Raw genomic sequence first — 7,454 nt, 5'->3', positions numbered from 1 at the left:
ATTCCTCATTGCTGAATATCACTACGGTCATCTTTAAAGTACTCCCCTTGGGAAGTTATGCCCAGTGACACCAGGGCATAATCCACCCTTCAAAGCAATTTTGGAACTCTTTTTCTGGAATGCCCATCAGAGTTGTCGTCCTATTACCCTTGATGTCCTGAATGTCATCAAAATGTCTTTCTTTAAATATTTCCTTTATCTTTGGGTAAAGAAAGAAGTCATTGGGGGTCAGAGGTGTTCCAATGCAGTTATTTGTCTACTTGCTAAAATCTCCCTCACAGACAGCGCCATGTGACCTGGTGCATTGTCGAGATGCAAGAGCCTTGAATTGTTGGTGAAAAGTTTAGGTCGTCTGACTTTTTCACGCAGCCTTTTCAGCACTTCCAAATAGTAAACTTGGTTAACTGTCCAGTTTGTATGAATTCATAATGAATAATCCCTCTGGTATCAAAAAAGGTTTGCAACATCATTGCAACAAATTCTCGGACTTAATTGTCAGACCCTTCATGTCTGTGTGTGTGTGTGTGTGTGTGTGTGTACACACACATATAAATGTAACCAATTTTTGAAGAATGCTATCTAGCTCAGTGATGATTTTACTCAGGTAAGTAAAAGCAACATTTTTATAAATTCTTTAAATGTGGTATAAAATTCTTTAAATTCTTTAAATATTGAATAATTATTCAATTATATAAATATTGAATAAATATTTATAAATTCTTTAAATATTGAACCATATATTCCCCATCTTTAAACTTAATCCCCTATCTTTATGCTCTCCTTAGCCATCCAGTTTTACCCCACTATCTTACACACCCCATGAAGATACTACCAAAAATTTGATACGTACTTGAAGATTCCAGCTCTACGAGATAATACTACTATTAACTAACAATGTGCAAGGCATTGTTTTAAGTGCTTTACATGTATGAGCTCATAATAAACAGTGAGGTAGGTACTGTTGTTATTCCCATTTTACAGAAATAGGCTCAGCTGGGATTTAAATCCAGACAGGGACTGTAAGAATTCACCTTGTTCAATTCTTCATTTTATCAATTAATAAATAGGTATAACAAATTAAATGACTTGCTTATAATCTTTTCTTGTTGAAGATAGAACCGGGATCAGAACACAGGTATGCTTCCTGATCCATAAATACTTTTAATTTAGGAAAAGTTATTCACAGTTCTTCAGTTGTTCTAGGCACGTATTTTAGAAGTTTCACTAAAATAATATAATTTAGATTATGTTTATCTACCTATCCATCTGAAAGCAAGAAATGAATTAATCAACAGGAATCCCACTAAAATGCCCTACCAGGCTTCCAACCCTCTCAGCCACACCCATAATCGTGGTCATTTCAATAAATAGCTCCATCTTTCCTTATCCAAACCCATTTTTAATTCCTTTTGTTTATGTCCAGTATCCATTTTGCAAATAATCTGTTGGCTCTTCCTTCAAAACACACCCAGAATCTAACTATTGACCACCTCTATTACAAACAACAGCATCTCTTGTTTGGATTATTGCCATAGCCCAAAGCCTGGTTGTCTTGCTTCTGTCCTCCCTTTCCTTTGAGTTTATTCCCAATACAGAGGCCAAAGTAAACTTATTAAAAAGGAAGTCAGATTACACGACCCCTCTACTCAAAGTCTCCCATGGCTTCCCAAAACAAAGTAAAAACCAAAGTCCTTAATAGCTTTAAGACTCCCCTTATTACCTCCTTGACCTCACAAACTGCTCACTCAGCTTAGTGATCCAAGAACACTCTACACAAGGTCTCAACCTCAGTTTTTGCAGTTTCCTGTGCTTAGAACTTTCTTCGCCATCATGGCTTCCTCCCTCTGTTTGTGCTCAAAAGTCATCTTTTCTCTCAGTCCTCTACTTGCCACCCTATTTTAAATTATGACCTCTCCTAGTCCAGATATTTCTTATTCCTCCCTTTACTTTTTCTCTCTAATACTTATCGAAATGTAAGGGATCATTTAGTTTGCTTATTCATCTTATATATCTCTCTACACTAGAACACAAATCACTCAAGGGCAGGGATTTGTATTCTATTTTGTATCCCAACTGCCAAGAATAGCGCCTGACACATTTAGACAAGCTCCCTCTGAATATGTGCACACACATTTATATACCAAATAATATATAAATGAAGAAAAACTTCTTGTTATGTGTCAAGGCATACTACTGCATATATAACTTCTTGTTATATATGCAGTAGTATGCACCCCACCTCCGCCAGCCACCTGAAAGATACTGATGAGTTTTTATCTATGAATAATATAGGACAGCACTTCTCAACATTGTCAGAAGTGTTTTTAAAGTAATTGGTTTCAATAATTTTTAAAATGCCCAAACTTTCAAATGATTTACTTAAAGAAATCAGAGCCTAAAAAATTTAAGGTATGTCTGTAATAATGTTACTGTCACTGGCATTCTATTTTGCTTCACTGAATCAAAGATAAAGGAGTTGCAACAGACTGCTAGGAATTGCTCATCTTTCATAACCTAATGTCTGTTTCCCGCAAGTGTATAAAATGCTTTCATGAATACCACACATCTATCTCCAGGCACCCCTTTTCTCTGTATTCTCTCAACACTCAAAAATGTTTGATGTTATTTATTTTGCTTAATGATCAAAATATTCTTTTTGTTTTGTTAATATCTGGAGACATCCATGAAAATGTGCATGAGAAAATCATACGTGGTATAGTGGAAAATGTACTGAAAACCATTGATACATGTCATCTAGGGCAGTGCTTTTCAAAATGTTTTCTAGTGTTCTCTGGGGTCCTTGAGATCCTTTCAGAGGGTCCCAGACGTGAAGATTATTTCAATAATACTATTAAGATGCTAGCTGCCTAATACACTCTCATTCTCTCTCTCCAGCATACAGTGGAGTTTACCTAAGGCTACATGATATGTGATGTAGAAACATATTGAATGTAGATGCAGATATTAGAATTTGCCTATGTTTCTTAAGCCAGGCATTAAAGAGATTTGCAAAGCATAAAATAATGTCGTTTTTCTCACTCAGTTAAGTTTGTTTTGGAAAATAGTTATTTTTCAGCAAACACTTATGTTAACGCTTAATGGGCTTATTATTTAAAAATGAGTTAATAAATATTTTAAACAGTTCTCAGTTTAGTTTCTAATTTGGTAACTATTGATAGATTAACACTCATATTATATAACAGTTCTTTTGAGTCTTCTGTAATCTTTAAGAGTATAAGGGGTCCCAAGACCAAAAAGTTTGAGAACACTGGTCTGGGGCTATTTTGTGTACCAACCCTAAGCTAGATTTCTTCCCACATGCCAGCAATCATCTGATAACTGTGGACACAACTTTCTCATATGTCTGGAAACAGAACAAACCAGATTCAGGAATGTGCCAGTCATTATAGCTAGCAGATGAATAGAAAAAGCCAAGGGGAAGTTTTGGAAAGCAAACTTTTCCATTTCAGTTGAAGAGCTTGCTCCAAGAGCTGATACATACCTTGGTCTCTTGTACCATTTGGCGGTGTTCTACTTACAGTAATCAAATAATACATACTTTTCTAGTAGAATTCCTTTGTAAATAACAGTATAGTAGACAGTTTTTCCTTTACCTAATGTGATAATTAATGCTCTGACTAGTTCTCAGTGTTCTTACTGCAGCCCCAGAAGTTACAACTAAATTATAACAATTGTATGCCTGGGAAATAGCTCAACACAAAACAGTTATGAGTCAGTTTTACAATTTAGTTGTAGAGTTAAGCATGTCTTTCCTAACTCTGGTTGTATATATGCATGATATATATATTGGTTTTCAGATGTCTTATATTGACAATATTAGCTATTAGTTTATCTACAAAGTCCATGCTTGTTTCATTGTGTGATATGACCTCATTGAGTGTAGTATTGAAAAATAAGAATGAACGTTCTATTTTATTTTTTTGACAGAATCATTTGTTATTTTAAAGCTAGGTTATTATTTTAATAAAAATGACACTTAAACAGTGTACCCTATTATTACATAAAGGAAATAACTTACAGTCGTAGAGGCAGCAAGCGTGTTTTCAATGCCACATTTTCCTCAAAGTGGTTGGAATTTAACAAATCAATGTGAAACAGTTTTGTAATTATGCATATTTGGGCTTTTGGTTGTTTATTTATGGAATTATATGCATATCAATTATCAGTTTAATACAATTATAACCTAGAAACTTGAAATATTTTCATAGCAGTGTATCAGTCAGTGTCCTATTTAGAAAACAGAAGACACTGTATTTCTAAGGGAATGTAATGCAGTGAATTGTTTGCAAAAGTGTTATAAAATAGGAGGAGCTAAAAAGGGGGAGACAAGGAGAGCCTGATATCAGTAACTGCAGAAAGTCACTAGCTCCTAAAGTTGGAGGAGAAAAGTATTTACTCGTGTTCCCACAACCAATTCACATGCTGCTGGAGCACTGCAATAGGAAGCCAGGAGCCCATAGGCTTACAGAGGCTGCCAGAATCTAGGAACGCATAGCCACCAGCAGTCACCTATACCTGCCACTGCCAGAGTCAGGAACAAGAAAAATATCACCTCCTCTCTCCCACCTTCTATTTGCATATGACTGCCTTCTATTGGTGGAACCAAGCAGAAAACCAATGGTCAATAGATTCTGGAAAATTACCTTTTCCAGCTCCCTTAGATTTAAAGTAGAATACAGAAGTACCAGTGTGAGGCTAGTCATCAACAGACAAGGAATTTGCTGCTATTCTGTCTTGAATTGAGTCTCCCGTTGTGTTCTTCAGCATTTCCCTGATTTCTCTGTGGGGTCTCTGTCATTCGGGGAAACAGTACTCCATTCTTGTAAATGGGGCATGTAAACTAGACTAAGTCAATGAGTACATAACAACCCCGGGCTAATGACTGTAAGATGTAGACATTTGACCTAAGGTAGTGCTATCATGGGAAATTCTGGGACTTCGCCCAGAGTTTTGGAGTACAGAACCTCTTCTCCTTTGGATGGCATCAAGTACACGTGTCACACATTGCGCTTCCTTGCAATGCTACCATATTATATTGCTACCATAAGGAAAAACAGCCTGGGGATGAAACTGATAGATGGAGAACGGCAGGACCAAGAATAGTAGAGGTCTTGTTGAAGCACACTTAAAGGCTGTCTTTTCTTTGAATTTCTCAATTATGTGAGCTCATATAGCCCCTGTATTGTTTAAGTCAGTTTGAGTTAGCTTTTCCTGTAGTATTTGCAACAAGAAACATCCTGATACACGTACAGTTCCTAGATCTGGCAACAAACAGTTTCATACTTTAGCTACAAAGTTGAGTATTTCTGGCTCTCACATTTTCTCAGTCCTACTAAACTGCTAGAAATATAAGGCAAATGTAAAAAAAATAAGGAAAACGTTTACACAACTGATATATCTCTCAACCTTTGATGGAATACATACATTTAAAAAGTAATGACAAGGAGAAATTGCATGATATTTTAAGGTTGAATCAATAGACACACAAAAATTTTATATCTATAAGAGGAGAATATACCTAATATTCAGATGTAATAATTACCAAACAGAGAAAGGGAAAAAAGAAGAAACTCATGTACCGAATATTTCAATCAAATGCTCCAATCATAAGTTTGTCAGGTCATATTTTCTGATAACAATGTAATGAAACTGGTATTAATAACAAAGTATTAAATGAAAAAAATTATCATTTCAAAGTTCAAAGTAAAGTAGCTAAATCTTGTGCCAAAAATAAAATAAATATTATTTGAGACAACCTTGAAACAAGAATAAAAACACAGTGTATTAGCATTTTTTTGAATGTGGGCAAACTTACCTCAGAAAATTTTATAGTCTTATAATTTTTTATTACTAAAAATAAAGAACAAAAACAAGATTTTTTTATAAAGGACACAAAAATAAAGGAATAAAATCCTAAATATAAAAATCAAAGTAGAATTGATAACCCAGAAGTTTTGCTTGATTTAAAAACAAATGCACAATGTAACAAATGAATCTTGGGCAAATTTTATGAAAATATGTAAAATACAAATACGCATTATTAAGAATGAGAAAGAAAAACAGCCATAGATATAGAGCAAGTTCACATTACTATATAACACCATACTGATAAATTTGAAAAGTCCAGTGACATGAGTAACTTGGAACATACCTATCTTTGTACACAAAGAAATTTTTCCTACACTTTGGACAAACCACTCCTGGACTAGCTAACTGTACATGGAGTCTTACTATAGACTGAATATTTGCGTCCCCTCCAAAATTCATGTTGAAATTCTAAATTCCCAAAGGTAATGGTTTTAGTAGGTGGGCCTTTGGGAGGAGATTAGGTCACGAAAGCAGAAAATTCTGCAACCTGCTGCCATCCTGATCTCAGATTTACAGCCTCCAGAACTATGAGAAATAAATTTCTGTTGTTTATAAGCTACCCATTCTGTAGTATTTTGTGATAGCAGCCCAAATGGACCAAGACAAATCTCTTTACCCAGATCTTTGGCTGTTAATTCTTGTCAGTGATGTCTCAGCTTAAATGTCACTTCCTGAGATGTTTTTTCTAACTATCCGTGATTCCCCAATATCACTCCACTTTTCCACTCCTATCATATCACACTCTTAGTTTTACCAGTGTCTCTTTCTTTACTTGACATTTTTAAAATGTACTTCTTGATTATCTATCTTTGTTTCTGAGAATGTAGGACCTTGTATGTGACTACATAGTTGGCATTAATAAAACTCTTAGATAAATAAATCTTTTTTAGGAAAATAAAAATGACTAGAATCACAAAACATATATCCAAAAATCATTAAACTACTTCAAAAAATAGTTCCAAGGTTCAACAGTTTTATTCTGGAGCCCTTTCAAGCTTTCAATAAATAAAAACTCTCCATGTTATATAAAATGTTTGATAGCCCAGAAAGTGACCAGTTATTCAGTGACACATTTAGAAAGCCCAAAAGAATAAATCGTCACATTCTTAGAACTAGAAAAATCTCGTCAATTACTTAAATGCAAAATGAACATACAAAAATAAGTATTTTTATTAAAGTATTAAAATAAATTTGTATTTTGTTAATATTTTAAAAAATGAATTAATGATTTAATTTAAAATTAAATTTTCAAATCAAAATATGAAAGGAGGTTGTTAGAGATGGACAAGTTATTCTTAAGTTTACCCAAGTATGCAGGAAATAATAGCTGCTAATAAACAAGTGTACATACAGCATTTGATGAAGAATAAGCTCTTAACAAGAAAGGCTATGTTTTCAGCAAAGAACTTTGGGGGAAAAATTGCCTATTTGGAAAAAACAGATGTATATCCACCTCTTACACTATAAAGTAAAGATTGTAAACTGGCCACCCTTGTACCATAACTGGGTCACAGATGTATACCGTTTGTTACATGATATTTTAAAAATCAGGGAAAATTTTATCA

This window comes from Rhinolophus ferrumequinum, chromosome 3 (assembly GCF_004115265.2).
Source record: "Rhinolophus ferrumequinum isolate MPI-CBG mRhiFer1 chromosome 3, mRhiFer1_v1.p, whole genome shotgun sequence".
NCBI lineage: Eukaryota > Metazoa > Chordata > Mammalia > Chiroptera > Rhinolophidae > Rhinolophus > Rhinolophus ferrumequinum.
This window is presented reverse-complemented; position numbering follows the sequence as displayed.